The sequence below is a fragment of the Talpa occidentalis genome, unplaced genomic scaffold, assembly GCF_014898055.3.
Source record: "Talpa occidentalis isolate TD23 unplaced genomic scaffold, MPIMG_talOcc4v2.1 talOcc4.4, whole genome shotgun sequence".
Taxonomy (NCBI): domain Eukaryota; kingdom Metazoa; phylum Chordata; class Mammalia; order Eulipotyphla; family Talpidae; genus Talpa; species Talpa occidentalis.
Window position 1 is genome coordinate 85,357,709 of NW_023604295.1, and position 26,623 is coordinate 85,384,331.

The following is a 26,623-nucleotide window of genomic DNA, read 5'->3' on the forward strand; positions in this document are numbered from 1 at the left end:
GAGAGGTAGATGGGATCAGAGGAGGTTCTGTGCTTCACCCCTGGGAGAATATCCTAGGGTGGTGCAGAGAGGCACTGGACTTGGAGGATCCCATCATGTGGGGCAAAAGTGGAGTACCTCTTGAATATGAGAGACCAAAGCCCTCTACACTCAACAGAGGAGACACTGAGGAATTCAACAGTGAACAACAATGTTTGGAGGGAAGAGTTATTCCTCAGGGGCAGAAACCACAGTTCATGTCCATGGTCCCAGGGAAACAAGAGCTGCTTTTTGCAGAACCACACACCATGGGGAGATAAATGTGACCATACTGGAGGTAGGAGGGAATGAACCAAGTGGATAGGACCCCACTGAAGAGGACAAGCTGAAGAAATTCTTTGGCTTTCATTCCCTCAGTATCTGAGGGTATTGGATGAATAGACTGAAGATGTGTTGGAGTGAATTGGGGAGCTACACTAACAGTCCAATCCATAGAGAGCAAAGGGACAGTTCTGAAAACCAGAGAACTGGGCTAACAGTGGTGTCATAAGCATGAGCTTTGCCTCAAAACACCAGATTCACCAGCAGGAGACACCTCCAGAACGCTTCCCATTCCAGAAAAGCTAGCTAGAAGTTAGTTTTCATTGACATGCAGTGCCATCTACTAGAAAAATAGAAGCTCTGCACCATTAGTACTTAAAAAGTCAGTCATTGGGAGATGGTAAAATACAAATGACACCTTAATTCCTAGGGGGGAAATAAAACACAGAGAGAAAACAAATCTCCAGAAGCTAAACACAAAAGTATGGAATATATAATCTTCATATCACAATCAGAATAAAAAATTGATGTGATGCAGATATTGAAAGAAATGGAAAGAAACAAACAGAAATTGATCAAAAACATAAGAAAATTCAGAAAAAGAGATGAGCATCGTAAGAAATAGATACCAAAAAAGAGGAAATTCTTTAAGAATTATACAACTCCATGAGGAATAGAAATATAAGAACAATGGGAAGCCACAAGAGGAGGGAGGGGGGAGGGGGTAGAGAGAGAGAGATATTATTAAGAAGTAACAGAGGAAAACTTCCCATACATGGAGAATGAAATTTCTAAGAAGTAAGACAAGTAAAGAATATTGAAGTTGGCTATAGGAAAGAAGCCTAAGAGGCTTACATATAACTTCTCTGAAGAAACACTAAAAGCAAGGAAAAAAATGGAATAATACAATGAAGATTTTTAAAGATAAATACTGCCAAACAAGGATATTTTATCTGAAAGATACTCCTTCAGATATAAGGGAGAAATAAAGTCCTTTCAGACCAACAGAAGCTTCAGGTGTTTGCAAGCAATAGAGCTCCCCTATGATAAATGTTAATAAAAGCTCACATATCAAAATTGAAGAGACCATCCATTAAAAAAAATGAAAAAGGAATTTGATAGAATGATTCAATTAAGGGAAAATGGCAGTAGCATATATTCACATATGAAATAATCACATTAAATGAACCCACCAATCAAAAAGCATAGAGTGGTGGTTGGTTGAGAAAACAGAATATTTTCTGCTGTGTCCAAGAAATGCACCTGAGTTCCAAAGGTAAACATAAGTAAATAGTTGGAAAACCATCATAAACACAAATGGGACCCAAAGGAAGGTAGGGACATCTATAATTATAACAGATAAAATAAATTTCCAACTAAAAATTAGTAACAAAATAAAACGATGGACAATATATAATGATTAAGATAATATTATATCAGGAAAAATATAGCATTCATCAATATATACTTACCAAAAAAAAAGTGTCAAAATATATAAGGCAATTACTATTAAATCTGGAAAGGAAAAACATATTATTGGCTAGGCACATCAACACTCATTTTCATCAATTTGTAGATCAACCAGACAGAAAATAAATAAGGATACTACATCCTCAAACAAAGAATTAAGCCTTATGTAATTCATAGGGAAATGCACCTAAAAAAAAGCTGAATAAAAATTCTCCTCTAGTTTATATGGAACATGCTCCCAGGATTGACCATATGTTAGGTCACAAAAAAGTATCAACAAATGCAAGTTTGAATCACCATGCATATTATATGACCACAATGGTATCAAATCAAACACACACACACACAATAGTTGGAAAAACATTTCATTTGTGGAGATTGAAAAACACACTATTAAATGTTATTGTGTTAATGAGAAAATCAAAGAAGAAATTTGAAAATACCTTGAGAAAAATAATAATGAGTACACAACCTTTCAGAACTTATGAGAGATAGCAAAAGTACGAACAGGGAAGGAGATTGCAATACAGCATCACATAAAGAAACAAGAAATAACAAATAAGTAATCTTATCTCTTACCATAAGGAATTAGCAAATGATGGGCAAACAAAGCCAAATGCTAGTAAAAGAAGAAAATTATAAAAATCAGAACAGAAATAAATAGAAAAAAAAAGTAGAAAAGATTGATGAAACTAAAGGATGTTTCCTTGTAAAAAATATACAAGTGTATTTAGGCTTAAAAGGAAAAACGGAGAAAACTGAAATTAACAGAATTAGAAATGAAAAAGAAGACATTACACAGATCTCAGAAATTCAGAATCACAAGCAATTCCCATGAATTGCTAGTAAGCTGAATAAACTAGAAAAGATGGACAAATTCTTAGAAATATACAACAAACTAAGACTGAGGAAATAGAAAACCTGAACAGACTAATTACACAAAAGAATATTTAAACAGTAATGAAAAGTCTCCACCAAAAACGTTAAGTCCAGGACTTGACAGTTTCAGTTTGAGTTCTACCAAACTTTCAAAGATAAACTTCTCAAATGCTTCCAAATAATTGCAAAAGAGAGAGCGTCCAGAGACATCATCAACATGGTGGTGAGGAAACGCTGCTAGTAAGACCTCCCATTAAAAAAAGTTAATAGGGAGGAAAAGCGGCAGGTCCCTGCGAGAACTGGGACATGGAAGATAAAGGGGCGACTCTGGCAAACTGCCCCAAGAAGAAAATTGCCATAAGAGAGGACTAGAAGGGAGGAAACCCTGCTACCCTACCCCATCCACAAAGTCAACACTCTCTGACCAAGGGAAAGGAGGGAAAAAAAAAAAAAACTTAAACAACCAAGAACAAACTACGCATCAAGTGGGACTGTGAGTGGAAAGGAGCTATTTGAGCAACCACACCCGGTGAACTGGAACTGAGGAGAACTGTGCAGGATTTGCCACAGAGGTGAGCGAACAGCTCCAGGAGCCATTGGAGAAAAAGAAAGGCTCCCAGGAGACCTACAAACAGCCCAAAGCGAGCCGGTAAGCTTGTTCAGAAAAGCTGTGCTCTTGAAAAGCATACAGTGGATGGGGGCTGCCGAGATCCCCCCCACCCCCCGCCTGCGACCTAGGCTTGTGGGGAGATGCATGGGGGCCCTCATTGAAGTGAATGTCCCTCACTGAGTAATCAGAAACCAGGCGCCCGAACATTGGAGCTGGTTGTAAAAGGTGCCATTTCTGTGGACACCAAACTGGGCTACAGCCCGCATCCTGGACCTGAGGGCTTTGGGAACTGAGACCCGGGGCACGAAATTCAGGGCGTGGGATCCCCACTACGGTGGGGCACAAGGCAGACACAGCACCCCCACGCCGTTGAGGCTCTCCACACCACTCCCACTCTTCCCCCGGACCCGTGGGCTTGAAAATAGTTCCCAAAGGACACTAGGAAAGATCTCTGGTGCCACCTAGTGACCAGAAAAAAAATCACCAACACCCTGTAGTTGGAAACCAGGGATCACAAAAACACCCTCTGGCGCTGAGAAAGGGTGGGCCACGCAAACGGGGGTAAGGAGGGAAATAAGGCGTGGAGCAAGACCCCATCCTGGAACTGATAGCTAGGCACAGGATCCGGGGTGTGGGACGCACCATAGCAGTGGGCCCTGCACAGGGTGACAGCCAGTGTTTTGGATCTGATAAGCCCTGGAACTGAGACCTAGAGTGCAGAGTTCAGGGCGTGGGATCCATACAGCTGCGGGCACAACACCTAGTGAACACAGGTCAGACACAGCACCTGGCTTGAATAAGAGTCCCTGTGTTGAGGGGATCCCCTGCACACACCCCTCTGCTACTCAGAGAACCACTGGGAAAAAGCACAGGTTAGCAAGTACGGGTCTGGTGCCACCTCATGACCAGAACTAAATCTCCAGCTAGGTGATTCCCTGTTGGAACTGAGTAAATAAATACAGAGGGAGGGAACTGTAAGAGACAGAGCCCAGCAACACAGCATCAAAATCCTGGTGGAGTTTTGGCCTACCAGTGCTGGTCTCAGCCTGGTAAACAGTTTCCAGCACCCCTAAAGGAACATTCCAAAGAGACGCCCGCAAACACCAGTGGCACAGCGTTCCAACACATAGAACTAATTAGAAAGCTAACAACAGGGAGAAGAAAAAATATAAATAACCAAGCAAGCAAGGAGGAGGACACACCACAAAAGAAACACAGTCACCAGAGCTCAACGATGAAATGGAAGAACTTCTCGACCTATCAGATAGAAAATTAATAATCATCCTGATTAAAAAACAGAAAGAAAATGAAATGGAAAAAAAAATGAGTTGAGACAAATAATCACTGAACAGAAGAATGAAACTGAGACCTTAAGAAAGGAAAGAAAAGAAATGCAAGAGATAAAAAAATTACTAGAAGAGATAAAGAACTCTGGGAAAAAAATGAAAACAGGATCGATGAAATGGAAGAACAGAACAGTACTATAGAAGATACAGAAATAAAAAGAGCCAAAAGAGAAAAGGAGAGAGAAGTGCAAATGAAGCAGTATGAGGAGACTCTTAGACAATTATCAGACTCCATGAAGAGAGGAAATGTAAGAGTTATAGGCATTCCAGAAGGTGAGGAGAGAGACAAAGGAACTGAGAAATTATTCAAGGAGATAATTGAAGAAAACTTCCCAAGCATGATAAAGGAGATGAATATAGACATACAGGATGTGAGAAGAACTCCCAATTACCATAATGAAAAGAAAACTATGGCAAGACACCTAATAGTAAAACTTGCAAGCGTCCAAGACAAGGAAAAAATAATGAAACCGGCAAGAGGAAATAAACAGACCACTTATAAGGGAAAACTAATCAGGTTAACTTCTGACTTCTCTGAAGAAACATTACGGGCAAGAAGAGAATGGCATAACATATTCAGCAAACTTCAACACAGCAAATGCCAACCAAGAATACTTTACCCTGCAAAGCTCTCCTTCCTCTACGAAGAAAAAATATAGACCTTCTCAGACAAAAAGAAACTCCAGAAATTCATTACAACTAAACCCCCACTCCAAAAAATTCTATGAGAAGGCCTAAAGCCAAAACCAACAGAGGAATGAACAAGAAAAACAGAATAAAGCAAGGAATAAAATCACAAAGAAGACAAACAAAAGGCAAACGCAGATGCCAACATATCAGTATTAACTCTAAATGTAAATGGATTAAACTCATAAATTAAAAGACACAGAGTAGCAGGCTGGATTAATAAACAAAATCCAACCTTCTGCTGTCTCCAAGAAACACATTTAAACGCAAAAGATAAATACGGACAGAAAGTAAAAGGTTGGAAGACAATCCTACAAGCAAATGGACCAAAAAAGAAGGCAGGAACAGCCATACTTATATCAGATGAAATTGACTTCAAATTAAAAAAAGGTAAAAAGAGACATAGATGGACACTACATTATGATCAAGGGAACAATACACCAGGAAGATATAACACTCATCAACATACACTCACCAAATGAAAGGGCACCAAAATATATTAGACAATTATTATCAGCTCTGAAAACAGATATTAAAGAAAATACATATATAGTGGGAGACTTCAACACCCCATTCTCACCAATGGGCAGATAAACAAGACAAAAAATAAACAAAGACACTAGAGCCCTAAATAAAGACATAGAACTCATGGACTTAACAGACATCTATAGGACACTGCACCCCAAAAAATGTGAGTATACATTTTTCTCAAGTGGGCATGGATCAGCTCCACAATTGATCACATACTGGGCCACAAGACAAACATCAACAGATACATGAAAATCAAAATCATTCCAACTATCTTATCTGATCATAAAGATATCAAGCTAGAAATAAATCATGAAAAGAAAACAAGGAACTTTTCCACTTCATGGAGATTGAAATCCACACTACTGGAAGACCACTGGACTAATGAGGAGATCAAAGAAGAAATTAAAAAATACTTTGAGTTGAATGACATGGAGGACACCACTTTCTAGCATGTATGGGATGCAGCAAAAGCAGTAATAAGAGGAAAATATATAGCAATACAGGCTCACATCAACAAACAAGAAAGAATTCAAAGAAACAACCCAATTTCACATCTCAAAGAACTAGAAAAAGAACAACAAAAATACCCTAAAGCCAGTAGAAGAAAGGAAATAATAAAAATCAAAGGAGAAATAAATGAATTAGATTTCAAAAAACAATCCAAAAGATCAATGAAACCAAAAGTTGATTCTTTGAAAAAATAAACAAAATTGACAAACATCTAGCAAGGGTCACAAAGAAAAAAAAGGGAGAAAACACGTATAAATAGGATTATGAATGAAAGTGGAGAAATTACAACAGACTCAGTAGAAATCAAAAGAATAATAAGAGATTACTATGAACAGTTATACACAAACAAATTTAACAAAGTAGAAGAGATGGACAAATTCCTAGAACAATATAATAATCCAAAGCTGGACAAAGAAGAAATAGAACAACTAAACAGACCAATTACAAGCAGTGAAATTGAAGCAGTAATGAAAGCATTCCCCCCAAAAAATGTCCAGGCCCAGACGGCTTCACAAATGAATTCTACCAAATGTTCAGCAGTGAATTAGTGCTTATCCTACACAAACTCTTTGAAAAAATTGAAAAAGAAGGAATACTGCCAAGTACGTTCTACGAAGCCAACATTACACTAATACCAAAACCCAACAAAGATGGCACAAAAAAAAATTACAGGCCAATCGCCCTAATGAACACTGATGCAAAAATTCTCAACAGAATCCTTGCCAATAGAATCCAACAATGCATCCATAAGATAATTCACCACGACCAAGTAGGATTTATTCCAGGGACACAAGGATGGTACAACATCCGAAAATCAATCAATGTAATCCAACACATCTACAAAAACAAATATAAAAACCATATGATAATATCCATAGATGCATTTGACAAAGTACAACAGCCATTTATGATAAAGGACCTTGAAATTCTCGGGATACATGGAATATACCTCAACATCATAAAGGCCATATATGACAAGCCCACAGCCAGTATCATTCCCAATAGTGAAAAGCTGAAAGCATTCCCATTAAGATCTGCAACAAGACAAGGATGTGTCCACTCTCACCACTGCTTTTCAATATAATACTGGAAGTCCTAGCCACAGCAATAAGACAAGAGAAAGACATACAAAGAATCCAAATAGGCAAAGAAGAAGTCAAACTATCACTATTTGCAGACGATATGAAAATATACACAGAGAAACCTAAAAACTCCACAGAAAAACTAATTAAACTAATCAATCAGTTTAGTAAAGTGGCAGGATACAATATCAGTGAACAAAAATCAGTAGCCTTTCTATACACAAACAATAAATCTGAAGAAGAAGAAATCAAGAAAACCATTCCTTTTATTATTGAAACAAAAAAAATCAAATACTTGGGAATAAACCTAACAAAAGAAGTAAAGGACCTATACAAAGAAAACTACAAAACACTGTTAAAAGAAATAGAAGTAGACACAAAGAAATGGAAAGACATCCCCTGCTCATGGATCAGAAGAATTAAAATTATCAAAATGGCTATCCTACCAAAAGCAATCTACAGATTCAATGCTATTCCAATAAAAATTTCAATGTCATTCTTCAAAGAAATAGAAAAAATATTGATGAAATTCATATGGAGCCACCAAAAACCCCGAATACCAAAACTCTCCTGAAAAAAAGAAAAAAAAAAAAAAACAAGGGAATGGAGGCATCACTCTCCCAGATTTCAAACTATACTACAAAGCCATAATCATCAAAACTGCATGGTATTGGAACAAGAACAGACACATGGACCAATGGAACTGTATAGAAAACACGGAAATAAACCCACAGATTTATTATCAACTAATCTTTGACAAAGGAGCAAAGAATATGCACTGGAGCAAAGAAAGTTTGTTCAATAAATGGTGCTGGGAAAACTGGGTCACTACATGCAAAATAATGAAGCTTGACTAATACCTCACACCATGCACAAAAATCAACTCAAAATGGATTAAAGAAATAGACATAAGACCTGAAACCATAAAATACATAGAAGGAAATATAGGCGAAACACTACGGGATATTCACATCAAAGACATCTTTACAGACACATCACCCAAAGCAGTGATAGTGAAGGCAAAGATAAACAGCTGGGACTACATCAAATTAAAGAGCTTCTGCACAGCAAAAGAGACAATAACAAAAACAAAGAGAAACCCCACCAACTGGGAGAACATTTTTGCACACAACACTAATGATAAAGGACTGATCACAAAAATCTACAAAAAGCTGATGAGACTCAACAACAACAAAGAAAATAATCCAGTCAAAAAATGGGCAGAAGAGCTAAAAAGAAACTTCTCTGAAGAGGAAATACAAGTGGCCAACAGGCATATGAAAAAATGATCAACATCACTTGTAATCAGGGAAATGCAAATCAAAACTACCATGAGATACCATCTCACACCAGTGAGAATGGCACATATTAAAAAAACTAGCAAGAACAAATGTTGTGAGGATGTGGAGAAAAAGGAACTCTCCTGCACTGCTGGTGGGAATGCAAACTGGTCCAACCACTGTGGAAAGCTGTGTGGAGATTCCTCAACCTACTAAAGATAGAGCTCCCATATGATCCAGCAATTCCACTTCCAGGTATTTACCCAAAGGACACAAAAACATCAATTCCAAAGAACACCTGCACCCCTATGTTTATAGCAGCACTATTTACAATAGCTAAGCTTTGGAAACAACCCAAATGCCCAAAAATAGATGACTGGATCAAGAAGATGTGGTACATATACACCATGAAATATTACTCAGCAATCAAAAAAGAAAAATTCATGCAATTTGCAGCAACATGCATGGAGCTAGAAGGGAATCATGCTCAGCAAAATAAGCCAGAAAGAAAAAGAAAAATACCAGATGTTCTCACTCATAGCAGGAATCTAGAAAACCTAAATAAGGGACCAGGAGAAAGAATAAACTATAAGAAAGAAAAAAAAATCAATATCAGCAAATAAACTGTGAACCAGAGACACACTATGGGGGGAGGGGCAAGGAGGGATTGAGGTAAAAATAAGAGGGTTGCAATTGTATGGGGAATATAAAAATAAAATTAAAAAAAAGAGAGAGAGCCAACATCACTCTGATACCCAAACCAGGAAAAGACACAATAAAGATATAATTAAAGACCAATTCCTTGATGAAAATAGATGACCAAAAAGTTTATACACCATGACCAAGTATATGAGCATGTCAATAGATGCCAAGAAAGCATATGATAAAATTCAGCATCCATTTTTAACAAACACCCTCAAAAACTGGTGATAGATGGAACTAACTTCAACATAAGAAAAACCATATGTGAAAAACCCACAGAAAACATCATACTCAAAGGTGGAAAGCTGAAAATTTTTCCAGTAAGATCTGATGAAAGACAAATATGTGTACTTTCACCATTACTATGTAATATAGTATTATTAATGCTAATTAGAGCAATTATTAGGCAAGAGAATATTATTAAAAATCCACATTTTGAAAAAAGTACAGCTGTCATTATTTGTAGATGACATGACAATATACATAGAGAATCATATACTCCATTAAAGCAATGGTGTAACAAATGAATAAGTTCAGATAAATAGGCAAGTTAAAAACCAATATTAGAAAAATCAGGTACCTTCCTGTTTGAAACAATGACTTACAAGAGGATGAAATGAAATCCCATTTACAATTGCATCAAAAAGATTTAAATGCTTAAGAGTAAACTTAACATAAGAGGTTAAGTGCCAATATGATGAAAACTTTAAAACATGCTTAAAGCACATATAAGACAGAAAGAAATGGAAAGTTATTACCTGTTAATATATAGGAAGAATTATCATGGTTAGATGTCATCTTACCCAAAACAATATACAGATACAACGCAATACCTAGCAAAGTTCAATGGCATTCATACCTCTGGACTTCAAAGTATATTACAAAGCTATAGTAATAAAAACACTATATATATTGAAAGTCCAGAAATAAAGCCACACCTATACAGACAGTTAATCTATGACAAAGGAACCAAGAATATATATTGAAAAAAATGTATATTCTCTTCAATAAATGGCTCTAATAAAACTGGACAACCTCATGCAAAAGAATGAAAATAGACCACTATCTCACACCATGCAGAAAAATCAACTCAAGATGGATAAAAAATTGGATGTAAGATCTGAAACTATAAACTATACAGAAGAAAACATAGACAAAACACTCTACAACATAGGTTTCAGAGTGTATTTGTGGATTCATCTCCAACAACAAAGAAAACAAAAGAGGATATACACACTAGGGACTACATCTAAGAAAAAAGATTCTGCACAACGAAAGAAACTATCACAAAAACAAAAGGATACTCTACTGAATGGGAGAAAATATCTGCAGATCACACATCCTATAATGGCCCAATATCCAAGAACTACAAAGAATTCATACAACTCAACTAAAAGAAAACAAGGAATACAATAAAAAAAAAGGGTCAGGAAAGCTAAATAGACAATTCTCCAAACAAAACACACAGATGACAAACAGGTCCATGAAAATATACTCATTGTATTCTATTATCATTAAGAAACTGTAAATCAGGGCTTTCCCTGGTGGCACAGTGGTTGAGCGCTGGGCTGCGAAGCTGCCTGCAGCCTCTGCAGCACTGGTTCAATCCCCGGCTGGCCAGCAAGTGTCCCACATGGCACGACAGACCTCTCCTGCCACACCAGCTGCTCCCCTCACCAGTGTATTTCATTGGTCTGCTTGTTCTGTTCCCTGCTCTGGCTCTGGTGAATTCTCTCATCCTCCCGTGTTTCTGACTGTACCCAGTGCTTGTATAAATAAATAAATAAATCTTTAAAAAATTATTAAAAAAAATGCAAATCAAAATCACAATGATAAACCACTTCACAACTGTGAGAACTGCCCATATCTAAAAGGCCAGTAACAGCAAGTATTAGAGAGGATGTGAAAAAAAGGAAACTTGCACAATATAGGTGACAACATAGACTGAAAATGCTGCTCAATACCATTGGGTTACAGTAGATTAAAGAATTTTTTAAAATACCTGAAGATTGATGAAAATGAAGATACAAGCTATTAGAACTAATGAGATGCAGCAAAAGTGGTCTTTAAAGAAAAGGTAACTGTAATACAGGCCTTCATTAAGAAATAAGAAATGTCCCAAGGAAACATTTTAACATCATACCTAAAGCAACTTGAAAAAGAATAAACAAAATCAAAATTTAGTTGAATGAAGGAAATAAATACTAGAGCATAAATAAGTGAAACTGAAACAAAAAGACGAGATAAAAAATCAATGAAATTAAGAGATGGTTCAAGAGGATAAGTAACTAATAAACTAGCCAGGTTAACTTTTGTTAGTGAAACTATAATAATTAGAATTAGAAATGAAAGCTGAATTACCACAGATAGCAATGGAAAAAGCAGGATCATAGAATGTTTCTGTGATCAACTATAATAAATACCTCTATTTAAAAATGAAAGAGTAGAAATTACCACAGATAGCATGGAAATACAAAGGATCATAGATGTTTCTGTGAACAACTATATACCAAAATATTAGATAACATTGAAAAAAATGACAAATACTTAGAAAATACAGTTTATCATGACTGAATCAGGAATATATAGAAAACTTGAATAGACTGATCACAATTATGTAAATTAAAATAATAATGGAAAATCTACCTTGAAAACAAAAGCCCCAGAGCTTGTAAACAAATTCCACCAAATCTTTAAAGAAGAAGTTTATGCCCATTTTACTCACATTATTCAAAAAAATCCAAAAATGGAATACTTCCCCATACATTTTGTGATACCAACATTATTCTAATTCTAAAACCTGACAGAGCTATAACCCAAAAATGAAAATTATAGACCAAGACCTCTGATTAATACACAATTGAATTCAATAATATTTTGAAATGGTAATAAGCCATGCCCCAATGGGATGCAAGTATTGTTTAGCCTATGCAAATCAATTGATGTAATACATTACAACAAAGAAAGAATAAGAACCTTATGATAATATCAATATATGCAGAGAAAACACTTGGCAAGATAAATACCATTTTATGATTACAGCTCTTAACAAGATCAGAATAGAAGGAAGGCAAAGATGCCCATTAGATATTTTTATTTAATTTTGTATTAAAGGTTTTGGACTGAGCATCAGAAAAGAATAAAATAAATCCAGTTTGTTAATGGATAAGTTAAACTATCATTATTTGCAGGCAATATGATGCTATAGAAAGAAAATCCTAAAGAGTGTACCAAAAAACAAGCTGCCAGAAATGATAGATGAATGCAGTGAATTTGCATGCTGCATCATTAACAAGGAATAATCTGTCTCATATTTATGTGCAAATAAGACAAGAAGAAGAAAACAATCCCATTTACAATGTCATCAGAGTTAAATAGTTAGGAATTAAATTGGCCAAGGAGGTGAAGGACTTATACAATGAAAAATATAAGACATTATTAAAAGATATAGACCAAAACATAAAGAAATGGAAAATATTCCATGCTCATGAACAGGGAGGATCAATACACAATGACTAATTTGCCAAAACCAATATATTGTTTTAATGCAGACCCCATAAAATTTCAATAAGCTTCTTCAAAGAAATTGATCAAAAATGCAAAAAATAAATGGATCCATAAAAAAATCCTAATTAGATAAAGCAATCCTGAAAATAAAAATAAATTGTGCTATCATGTTACCTGATTTCAAACTATATTATAAAACAACAATAATGAAAACAATAAGGCATTAGGAGAGGAACAGTGGAACAGAACTGAAAGCCCAGAAATAAACCCATACATATATCAATACCTAACTTATGATTAAAGAATTATGATCATACAGTGGAGGAAGAAGAGAATTAAAAATATTGGTGCTAGTTGGTCCCATGAATATGAATGAAGTTGGATTCTAGCATCTATACAAAAATAAATTCAAAATGGATTAAAGACTTAGACTTACTCACAATAATAAAATACATAGAAGATACTTTTCATGACAGTAATGATAGAGATCTCTTTGAGGCCTGACCCTCGAGAGCAAGGCAAGTAAAAACAAAAGTAGATAATTGGAACTGTCTCAGATTTTAAACTTTTACATTGTGAAAGAAAATAATAGCCAATTAAAAAGACATTCAACTGAATGGGAGAATATATTCACACATCCCAACCAATAAGGGGTTAATATTCAAGGTATTCAAAGAGCTCACATAACTTAAATAAAACACAAGCTATAGCATCAGAAATTTTAAAAATAGATCTGAATAGACATTTTTATAAAGAGGAGATACAGAAGACCAAGACATATATGAAAAATGCTCATCCTCACTTCTAATAAATGAAGTACAAATTAAAACCATGAAAATATATCATGATAAGATGAGAATGGCATATATCAAAAAGATCCAACAACAAATGTTGGTGGTTGTGGAGAAAACAGAAAAATTACACATTGTTAGTAGGACTGTAAATTGGTACATTTGTTTTGGAAAGCTATCTGAACCTACCTAAAAAAGCCATATGATCCAGCACTACCAATATGATTTAGGGTATATAACTGAAGATTATGAAATCATCAACTTGAAAAACTGTAAGTCCACAATGTTTACTGCATCATTATTTGCAGTAGTTATGATATGGAAGCAACTACTCTCTATCACCCACTGATAGAATTGGCTAAAGAAGGTGGGGTATATACACACAATGGAATACTATTCAGCTATAAGGAAAGGTAAAATATTACCTTTTATGGCAAAATTGAAGGAACTCAAGGGGATTATGTGAATCACAGTAAACCAGAATGATAAAGACAAATAACAGATGACTACACATCTATGTGTAATATAAGGACGCAAAGTAGGCAAACTGCAAAAAAAAAAAAAAGGCAAAATTATCATAAACTAGAACATATTGATAACCAAGCTGTGGCTTCTGAGATTAAGAGGAAAGGGAGAAGGAGAAAGTAAAGGTGGGAAAAAATAAGGAGCAGGTTTTAGTCTTTGAAATATTTGAAGATACAGGCACATGATTTTTCTTGATAGTGGGTGGAAGACAGAGAATGGATCAATAGGGATGGAGATTATTATGAGTCAAACTTCAACTTAAAAGAAATAAGAATTAACATTTTTAGTTACTGAATCAAGTTGCACTTGAAACCTAGTCAAGGATATTTCCAATGTCCATCCAAAAATTAATGGAATTTACCACATAAATAAAAGGAGAGCTAACACTCTCTGATCATATCAATAGATGCATTTGATAAAATTCAGCATCCACTTATGATAAAAACTCTCAAAATTGGGATAAATGGAATATACCTCAATATAATAAATGCCAGATATCATAAACCCACAGTAACATCATAATAATGGTGGACATTTTTTCCTCTAAGTCTGGTATAAGACAAGGATGTCCAATTTCAGCACTGCTTTTCAGTGTAATATTGGAAGTTGTAGCTAGAGCAATGAGGTAAGAAATATATAGAAGTCCAAATTGGAAAAGAAGTAAAAACCCTATTTGCAGATGACATTGTAATTTACACAGAAAACCTTGAAGATGCCACTGAAAACTTACTGAAATAATAAATCAATACAGTAAAGTGTCAGGGTGCAAAATTATTTTACAAATTACATTTCTATATGTAAACAATGAGATAAAAGAGAAAGAAATCATGAGAATATTTCCCACTCAATCACAACAAAAATAAGTAAATATCTAGAAATAAACTTAGCAAAGGAAATGAAGGGCCTATAATATGAAAATGTATAGCATTGTTAAAAGATATAGAAGACACAAAGAAATATATGATATTCCCTGTTTGTGGGCTGGAAATATTAACATTGTTAAAATGACTACTATGTGCAAAGCAATATACAGATTGAACACAATCCCTGTCATGGCTCCAGAGGAATTCTTCAAAGAAATAGAACAAACATTATTGAAATTCATATGGAACTACAAAAGACCCCAAATAGTCAAAACAACCCTTAGAAAAAAGAGTAGTAGTATCACACATCTAGATTTCAAAGTACACTACAAATCTATAGTACTCAAAACAATATGGTATTAGAATAAAAATAAACACACAAAACAAGGGAATAGAATTAAGCATGCAGAAATAAACCTAACACTTCTATGTACATTAATTGACAACAAAGGAGTCAAGATTTTACATTGAAGGAAGGAAAGTCCTCTCCACAAATGGTGCTGGGGAAACTAGACAGCCACATTGGAAAAAATAATACTAGACCACTCACACCATATACAAAAATTAACTCAAATTGATTAAAAACTTTCATATGAGGCCTGAAACCACAAAATTAATATAGAAAAAAAACTGAAGTTAAAAAAGACATTGGCTTTAGTAATATCTTCATGGCTTTGTCTCCAACAGGAGGATAAACAAAAAAAGAACATAAGCAAAGGGAACTACATCAGATTAAAAACTTTTGCACAGTAAAAGTAATAATCATTGAAATTAAATGATACCCTATTGAATGGGAGAAAATATTATGCATCATACAACTGATGAGGGACTCACACCCAAGATCTACAAAGAATTCATGTAACTCAACAAAAAGAAATCAAAGAACCCAATTTTAAAAGTGGAAGCACTAAAGAGACACTTCCCCAAAGAAGACATACAGACACATGAAAAATGTTCAACATCACTTATCATCAGGGAAATGTAAGTGAAAACCATAGCTAGATAACATCTCACATCTGCAAGAATGGCTTATAAACATATTAAAAAAAGAAACAAACAATTGTTGGCAAAAATGTGGAGAAAAATGAACAATTGCACACTACTGGTGGGAATATACATGGCTCAGATCCAATGAAAAACAATATGGAGGTTTCTCAAAATATGAAAAATAGATCTACCACATGATCTAGCAATTCCATTCCTAGTTATCTGCCCATGGAATGCAAAACACTTATTTGAAGGGATATATGAATTCCTATGTTAATTGCAGCACTATATAAGTAGCTAAAGTTATGGTAACAACTTAAGTGCCCAAGGACAGATGAGTGGATTAAGATGTGGCATATACAATATATATATATATACAAGGGAATACTACTATAAAAAATGTTGACATAATCATTTATGACAACATGGATGGAATACATAAGAAGGAGAAAGACAAATATTAGATTGTTTCACTTATATGTGGAATATAAGAAACAAAATAAAGTGTCAGAGAGAACCAATTCAATGATAAACCCCAGTCTGATTGTAGACTTGACATGAACAGAGAGAGAGAGGAGTTATTGAATGACGGTGGATGTCTGTGCGCATCTTGGGGGTGGACATAATGTGATAATATACATCTGAAGTGGTGCAGGTGAAGATCCTATACTTCTGAGTCATATATAGTGTTGCAAACCAATTTTTGCTCAATAAAAAACCTATAAAATATAATAAAATAAAATTATTGTGGAAAATCAATATTTGCCTGTTGATTGCATGTACTCTCACACCTCTAAATTGCTTCCTCTTTGGGGGAAGATCACATTTTATGTATTTTCTTTGTTCATTCTCTCTTCCTTTATCACCAAAGATTTAAGGGGTTTGGATCACCATTTAGGAGACTATTGAATGGAACAAATAAAGATGACATCGGTCAGATTCAGGGATGGGCAGTGAAATTTAGGAATGGGAGGTAGGGATGGAGAATGTTTCAATGTCAAAGCTATTGCTAGCATCACACTGACAGAAAGTATTTGGAACATCAATGAATTTCAGGCTAGAAAGAAAGGGGAAATCAGTATATAAACATTACTTAATATTGTTTGGAATATAATAAAAAAAAAGTAAGATTCAAATTTGACAATGTTCCCTTTTTTAATATATCTCATCATACCTTCTGTTCTTGCCAGAAGGTTTGAATTCAGCAACTATTAGGACTGAGTTTAACCTCTACTGTTTGTATCACAGAATAATAAATCACAGTACACAAGTATTTTTTGCAGTAATCTAAAAAGTCTGGTTAGTGGGTTCATAATGTTAATATGCCACCTAGTGTTTTAATTTGTGTGGTATTTCCAGCTCCCCTTGTTGGCACCCAATTTTCCTGCTGGTAAAACTAAAATGTAGTCATGAAGGGGGCCTCTCACCAGAACAAAAGTCCTGTTATGAGGAACATTTTGGGAAACCAGTATCTGCTGAAAACAGCAGGCAGACATTATGGCTAGACTAATATAAAGAACTAGAGCACTTTGACAGAGAGTTAAGTAAGAATACGAAATAGAGACAGGATGCTTTCATCAGTGGGAACAATGGAACCCCCAGGCAACAGCCCCTATTCACTCCCATCTAGCTTGTGCCAGAAAATTATGCATCCCAACACACATCCCCACCACATACATTCCTCCATGTACTTGCCCACCTTTCCTGAACCTGATCCACAATAAATGTGATACCGCCCTTGAAAAGGTGATGCACTTCCAGAGGTGTAAGCCCCTCTATGTCTCTCTCTCTCTACTTGGACTTTGAGTTGTCTTTCCTCTGTCCAACACTGCCCCAAACAATATCACCTTGAGAAGTGACAAATTTGCATATTCTAATTGCATATAATTTAGGTTTTTCAGAGTTCTAAATTTAAATATTTATTTTCTTTTATAACAATGGTTTGTTTACTGAAAATATCTATCAGGGTCCTTACAGAACCCCAACCCCCAGTGAGTCCTTTGGCCTCAAGGGAAAGAATTCATCAGAGAGCATTGCAACTGAAACAAGTAAGATTTTCCTAGAGAAAATCATGCATGAGGGAATATAAGGGAACCAGTGTGGAAAAGAAGAATATAACTTGGCTCCCTAAAAGGAATTAGGAGGTGTCATTTAAAGGTAAGTCCTTGAGGAAGGAAGGAGGAGAGCAAAATCATAGCTTGTTCTGGGTTGCGTTATTCCTGGGCATGCAGAGAATGGTTACATTCCAAATGCTCATGTAGTCGCTCAGCTTTCTCTCTCCAGCAAATTGTGAGATAGTATTAGCCATGATCTAATGCTTTTAATCTGTCATGGGATGCCTCATGGTCAGTATAGTAGGCTAGTTAACCTGTTTGTGTTGGACTGGGGCAACTCATCCTACCAGCTCATAGTTTATTCTACCTAGGTGACATATCTCAGTCCAATATTATCAATCAACTAGCTCATGATTTTGATAGTACTGATATTTTGTGCTCATGAATTAATTGTAAAGGAATTGATAGTAGTCATTATCGTTGTAGTCTCTTCTGTAATTCTGTAATCTTATTTTTATTTATTTTTTTAAAGATTTATTTATTTATGCATACAAGAGCTAAAGTACAGGCCAGAGGTGCAAGGGGTGAGAGGATTCACTAGAGACAGAGTGGGGAACAGAACAGGCAGACTGACTGAAACACACTGCTGAGGGGAGCAGCGGGCGAGACAGGAGAGGTCTGCCTCGCCATGTGGGTTGCTCCCAGGTCGCAAGGATCAAACTCGCACTGCAGAGGCTGCGGACTGCTTCATAGTGCAGTGCCTAACCCCTTGCGCCACCAGGGAGGCTCCTGTAATCTTATTTTAAAAGTTTCCTGAGTATTTGGAAAGTGTATTTTATTTTACTTGAGTACTTCTCTGCAATAAGAGTAGATGTGTCTTGGGCTGCTATGATGAAAAAGAAACTAGCTCATAAACTTGCTGATGTTGGGCAAAAGCTAATCTTCCTCCACTCTTCTAGTTTCATAGGCTAGATAATATTTAAATTCATACCAGAAATATTAACCAGAGAAAAGACCATGTATACACAGTTAAAGAATAACATAGACTCTAATGTTAACTGGAATGAAAGTCTCAAGGATCGTTACAAAAAGTTTGTTAGATAATCACAGTGATGATTCATATCAGGGTCTGCCAGTCTGATAGACTTTATTCTTCAAGAACTATACCAGCAATCACATTTGAGTTAAATTTGTGTAGAAAAGAACACTGGGTCACTGAAATAAAAAATGTAATTATTTGATTGAGTAGTTGCTCTGGTCCTAAGATATTTTGACCTGAAGATATGCTGTTGTTGTTTGTGTACAGAAGAAGGTAAATTTAGGGTTAATTTCTTACTTTAATTAATTTCTTCCTTTCTGAAGAATGCATTGTGTACCTATTGTTTAAATCTTAACCTGGTTGTTCAGTCATTAGTGGACATTAGAAATACTACTTTTATCTGCAGGCCAAATATTTTTGTACAGCATTCTTACCTGCTAGACCTGGGTAGGAAAGTTGGGGGAGAGTTTCTAAAAACATTTTTTAATATAGTCACAATCTGCTCCCTTTGGTCATATAGTCAGTCTATATTTGTTGCTGTTTTCACCAGCACTGCACTTTCCATTCAAAGTTGGGGTGCAGTGGACAAGCCTCGCCCTGGGAGAACCACCTTCATGATCATGGTGTCCCCCCTGCCAGGTAAGTATGGGCCCTTAGGTGCTGAGGGACCCTGAAAGTTCTTGAATGCTGCTCAGGAAAGAATTCTTGAGAGATGTTTTGTCAGAGCAAAGTTTATTTTTATGTATTATTCTTAAGTAGAATTTCTCATTGTTCTAGGTGGAATTTCTCCCTTTGGAGTTAAGATGGTTTGCTGTAAAGATTGTTAAATTTTTCTGTCCCCATCTCTGGTTCCTGGCTTTGCCTGTAGCTCTTCCATAGCCATTTTAATGACTAGTTCTTCACTGCTTTCTCTGTCTTGGGCTTGTTCAGGAGGCAAACAGTCTAGATGCAAGTCAAGGTGTTTGTCTGTTTTCTAGCAGGGTGTTCTATTAGAGATATTGTTGCATAGTGTTGGTGAGTTTTAGTCTCAGGCCACAAAAATTGAGGACACAGATCACAAGGAATGAGTTTTAGAGAGTTTATTTAGCAGTAGGAAAGCAGAAAGCTCCCTGCAGTAACAGGGAGGGTTCTCCCGAAAGCACAGTACCCCCGAAATGCTTATTTCTAAAGTCTTTTATACCAAAGTGTGGCAGCTCCTGCCTCCATGGTTGGCAATGCCACTGTTGCCACCATTGCTCGCCAGTAATTGGATGAAATAAAGAGCGGCTGTACTGTGGATGCTCACAAATAGAGTACGTAAGACCCTCTTCCCCTGTGCGCTGGACTGGACAGTCAATGACGGGTAAGATCGGGGGCAGACTAAAGAAGGCACTGGCCAGCCTCATGTCTGTGACTCCTGACGACCTAAGACAGGCGCAGTCCCCGAGGGGCTTCATCATAATAAACTTTGGCGTTCAGATCAAACAAGGCCTACAAGCCTATAAGCCCAATCTAGGCAATAAGCCTGCAGTAAAAAACCCCTTCTTTGTTGAAAACAAGGCTGCTAAGAGCATTGCCTACAACAAGCCTGATGGAATTACCTACAAAGCAGTTTAACCATTAACCAGTTAATCATTGTTTCTGAATAAGTAGTAACTTAGCAACTTGTCCATAATTAATTTTCTTACCTGACTTTTTCTATATATGTAAAAATCAGTTTCAGGAAATGTAACCACATATGCTTAGCAACTTGTAAACTATTAGCTAGAAAATTGTATTCTATGCCTAGGTAACAAGAAACATTGTTATGCTGGGAAAATAGATTTTGTGTGACCTAATGCCTTTTGAAAATGTATAAATATGCGTAATGATTTGAGCAAATTACACTCAGATTTTCACTCTCCCTTGAGTGTGTCTGTGTGTCATTCTTTCTTGTCCCCCGCCCTAATTCCTTCGACCACCTTTTGCTCGTTCTCACTCAACCCTGAGATTGTCTCGATCTCCCGCCACCGCTGAGCTGGTCTGCGGCACCAAAGATATCTCTCTCTGTTGAACATATTTGTGGGGAGGTAGCTTGCTAAAGATTAACACTTAGGCAGCTAAAAACGCAGGAAACTTGCTAAAGATTCACAGCCTAAAATGCAGGGTCGTGGGCCTCCCCGGTGGTGCAGCGGTTGAGCGCTGGGTTGCGAAGCTGCCCGCAGCCTCTGCAGCGCCGGTTCGATCCCCGGCTGCTCCCCAGCCACCGGAGGAGGGTCCCACATGGCGCGCAGACCTCTCCTGCCGCCCGCTGCTCCCCTCAGCAGTGTGCTTCGGTCCTTCTGCCTGCTCTGCTTCCTGCTCTGGCTCTGGTGAATTCTCTCACCATCCCGCGCTTCTGACTGTACCCAGTGCTTGTATAAATAAACAAACAAACAAACAAATAAATAAATAAAAATACATGCCTCTAAAAAAAATAAATAAATAAATAAATAAATAAAAATAAAATGCAGGGTCGACCTTCCCTCCCTCCAGCTCTTTATCAAGCATTTTCGGCTGTCTCCTGCTGACAGGCAGGTCTGCTCACAGGCAGAGAGCCTGTAAATTTCCATTTTTTTTTTCCACTTTCACTTTCCATGGGACTTCTAACTTGCCTACCAAGCCAGAATCTGTCTCACTATAATATAATCAACTTCTTTAAGTTTCCAAGAATGAAGATGGAGCCAGTTAATGGTTGATCATGAAGGCAGGGTATAAGGAATAAAATTTAGTGAGCTTTAACAGTTAATTATAAAGAGGAAATACAATTCAGTGGTTCTGATTGTTCCCATATTTTCTGATCTAAGCTTCCATCACTTACATGGTCTTTCCTCTGTGTGTGTACAACCCTACTCTTTGTGTTGTGACTCTTTGTGTTTCCAAATTTCCTCTTCTCATAAGGACAGCAGTCAAGATTAGAATAGGAAACACCCTAAAGACCTCATTTTAACTTAATCATCTCTTTGTTCCTTTTGGGGGATAGGTGACATTTTACAAGTTTTTCATTTTTTGTTTTTTCTTTTTTCCCTAAGATTTGGGGAATTTGGACCACCAATTTAGGAGACTATTGAATGGAACAAGTAAAAGATGGTTTAGTGGGACTGCAGTGATCACAGCATCAACACTGTTTCTAGGATCACAGGGGCGCTAAGGAGTTGGAATATCTGTGAATTTCAGGTTGGAATGAAAGGGAAAATTAATATATAAACACTAAGATTACTCTTAGGACATCTAGTTATACTATGCATGATACCAATTTTGTATTTAGTAATTGATGTAACATTGATTTCAGCCTGTTCTGCTTATATCACAGAATTTATAAATCATAGCAAATGAGTATTTTCTATGTAATGTGAAATATCTGGTTAACAGCTTCATAGTGTTAATGTGCCACCTAGTGGTTGCATATACTAATTGCATCTGATTTGGACTTTACAGTGTTACAAATGAAAACATGAATTTTCCTTTATAACAATGGTCTGTTTACTACAAATACCTATCTAGGTTGTAAAAGATAATTAGTACAGTTTGAGTACAAATTGAAAATGAGCTTCAGGGTCTCTAGTCAGCATATCGGAGATTCACTGTGAAGGTACCCTGCAGCTTGCTTTGCCACTGCCCCATTACTGAACAGAACAATTGCCTTGAAGAGATCAAGGCTCCTGATGAGAAAAGTGGGAAAATGAGAGAAGAAATTTGCTTAAATCTAAGCAGTTTTCTTTGTCATGGAAAGTACAGAGATGGGTGGGGATAACATACTTAGCCATATGAAGAGATAAATCGAGATTTTCCAAATGTTTATTTAAAAGTAGTGAGTTTTGCATTTAACATGTGGAAAATTTTTGAAAACTAAGATATCTCTGAGTCTGTCTGTATGTTTCTTGTGTCAACAGATATATTTTGTTTTTCCTTGGGTGATATTACTAAAATTAATTCATGTATGAAAGTTACATATATAAATTCTTTCTAAACTCAGGAATAGAAGGTAACCCATATGTTTTTCAAAAAATTATGATCTAGGATAATTTGTGATTAAAATAACTATCTTAAAAATTTAATGTTTTTTTAATATATATATATTTCATACATATCCTTATAGTTATAACATGTCCTTATAGTATAATACTTTTAATCTAGCTATATTTTAATCAAGAATTAGCTCATTTTCAAAAAAAATGCAATGGAGCAAAAAAATTTTGTTCAATAAATGGTGCTGGGAGAACTGGGTCACTACATGCAAAATAATGAAGCTTGATTAATAACCTCACGCCATGCACAAAAACCAACTCAAAATGGATTAAAGAACTAGACATAAGACCTGAAACCATAAAATATATAGAAGGAAATATAGGCAAAACACTACATGACATCTTTGAAGACTCATCACCCAAAGCAGTGATAGTGAAAGCAAAGATAAACAGCTGGGACTACATCAAATTAAAGAGCTTCTGCACAGCAAAAGAGACAATAACAAAGACAAACAGACACCCCACCAACTGGGAGAAAATTTTTGCACACAACACTAATGATAAAGGAATGATCACAAAAATCTGCAAAGAGCTGATGAGACTCAACAACAACAAAGAAAATAATCCAGTCAAAAAATGGGCAGAAGAGCTAAAAAAGAACTTCTCCAAAGAGGAAATGCAAATGGCCAACAGGCATATGGAAAAATGTTCAACATCACTTGTAATCAGGGAAATACAAAGCAAAACTACAATGAGATACCATCTTACACCAGTGAGAATGGCACATATTAAAAAAACTAGCAACAACAAATGTTGGCAAGGATGCGGAGAAAAAGTAATTCTCCTGCACTGATGGTGGGAGTGCACACTGGTCCAACCACTATGGAAAGCTGTGTGGAGATTCCTTAATCTGCTAAAGATAGAGCTTCCTTATGCTCCAGCACTGGCACCCCTATGTTTATAGCAGCACTATTGACAATAGCTAAGTTATGGAAACAACCCAAATGCCCAAAAATAGATGACTGGATCAAGAAGATGTGGTATATATGCACAATGGAATATTACTCAGCAATCAAAAAAAAAAATAAACGCATGCAATTTGCAGCAACATGGATGGAGCTGGAAGGGATCATGCTCAGCAAAATAAGCCAGAAAGAAAAAGAAAAATACTGGACGGTCTCGCTCATAGCAGAATTTAGAAAACCTAAATAAGGCACCAGGAAAAAGACTAATTATAATAAAGTAAAAATCAAAATCAACAAGCAACTATGAAACAGAGACACACTACGGGCTGTGGGTGGGGTGGGTGGGTTAGCAGAGATTATGGTCAAAATAAGGGGGGTGGGAATAGTATGGGACTATAACCAAAATGAAAATTCATCCATTGTGCAATAATGAAAAATTATGTAAAAAATATATAAAATTTTTAAAAAAGAATTAGCTTATTTTACCAAACAAGAAAAATAAATGACTTGGTCTTATGAGGTTTTGTGACTAGTACCAAAAGGCAATAGCTACAGATTGTTATCCTTTGTGCTAAGTACAGATGACCCAGGAACGCTAACCTTAATTTTCCTGGTCAGGTAAACTTGATTAAGAGGTAAATGGTTTAAACAACTGAGACAGGATCTCTAACAGTAGATTTATTGATCTCTCACATTTATTTGGTAAACTGAAACTTTAGAACCAAGTTATATTAAATAATGGAAATTCATTGAGTAGACATTATTTAAAATATTTTGTAGTTTTATTATTGTAATTTGATTAATAATACATGAAAAGTAAATAGGCTTCACCAACTTGACTGGCCTCTTATGTACCCTGTGGGGAAATTGTATTCTATCTTATCTAATGTACAGAATACCTGTTAATAAGCAAGCTTAAACTGTCATCCTGGGCTCCATAATTTACATAATAAATTAATGTAACTTATGTAAATAAATTTACATTTTTTTAAAAAATACCTAAAAATGCCGCCTTTGTTCAACATTTAAAACACTGCCCAAGTTACTGAGGCTAACAAAGAAACACAATTAGCTATACAATGACCTATCACCAGAAGTCTGTGGATGGAAAGTCTCTCAGGCTGATCTGTGTGTCTGTGAGGCTGAAATGGCTCCCTAAGCTGGGATTCTGGCTATGCAGTTTGGCCTTCCCAGTACAAAGTCCATTTGGCCCAGTCAATCAATTACCTAAACTTAAAGATGCAAACTACCAATACTGCAAAGGTTCCTGTCAAGTTAAACAAGAGCAGGATGCTTAATCCAGTGGGACAATGAATATACCTCATGAGGCATGACCAGGAATACCTGGGAACCATGGCCTGATATATAACTTTGCAGCACTGAGACTGATGAGCGGAATGCCTTGTTAATAAGATTGGAACCATGAATGGGGGTCGGAAGACTGATTTTGATCTTCAAACATGGCTCATAAAACTAATCTGGATCCACAGACTCACCTCCCCAGAAAGCCTAGATGCATTCACTTCTTTTTCTTTTTTTTTTAAGATTTGTTTATCTATGCATACAAGAACTGGGGTACAGGCCAGAGGTGTGGAGTGGGGGGCGGTTGAGAGGATTCATCAGAGATAGAGCAGGGCACAGAACAGGTAGACTGACTGAAATACACTTGCTGAGGGGAGTAGCAGGTGAGCCAGGAGAGGTCTGCTGCGCCACATGGGCATCTCCCCAACTGGGAATTGAACTCATGCTGCAGTGGCTGTGGACAGCTTCATAGGTTGCATCTCAACCCCTTGCGCCACCAGGGAGGAACTACATTCACTTCTTTCTAACTTTTTTCTCTTTGTTCTCCTGCCCCAAGTAATTTAGTCTGTAAAATCATTCAATCAATCAAAAGGCCAGGTTTTGCCTTCTCGCCAGCGTCCTGCCATAACAGCTTGCTCCACGACTCCCATTTCTTTGAAATTGTGGTGTTGCCTGACACATCACTGATCTATCAAGAATACATTTGAAGACTAAAGGAAAAACACTTTTGTTCAGTATTTAAATTTCTTATCCCTAGGTAGTCACATTAATAAATTTTACAATTCTTTGAAAAATCGTGACAAATGTACTGAAGGGCCTAATAATCAGAAGTCTGTCTATGATACTATGAGGATGAGGAGCTAAAATTGCCATATTTCTATTTCTATCTTTTTTTTTTTCATTTTATCATTCACAATTCCAATTCTGCCTTATCTTTCAGTGCCTTTAAAATTAGGCTAAGCTATATAGTGAAAGACTTCACATGCTGGAAATCAACAATCGGAGGAAAAGGCAGGAAACCTTGTTCATCTATCTTTCTCCTAAGGAAAATATTCTGTTCCAAAATTTCTATACTAAGGTAATATTTAATTTGACACTTAAGATACTCTTTCAGCAGGGCTTCTTCCACAGGATATATATGTCATGGGATATGCCTATATATACTATTATCGAAGGAATGTATCATATCAAAATAAATTGATTTTTGATGTGATCAGTCCATTCACAA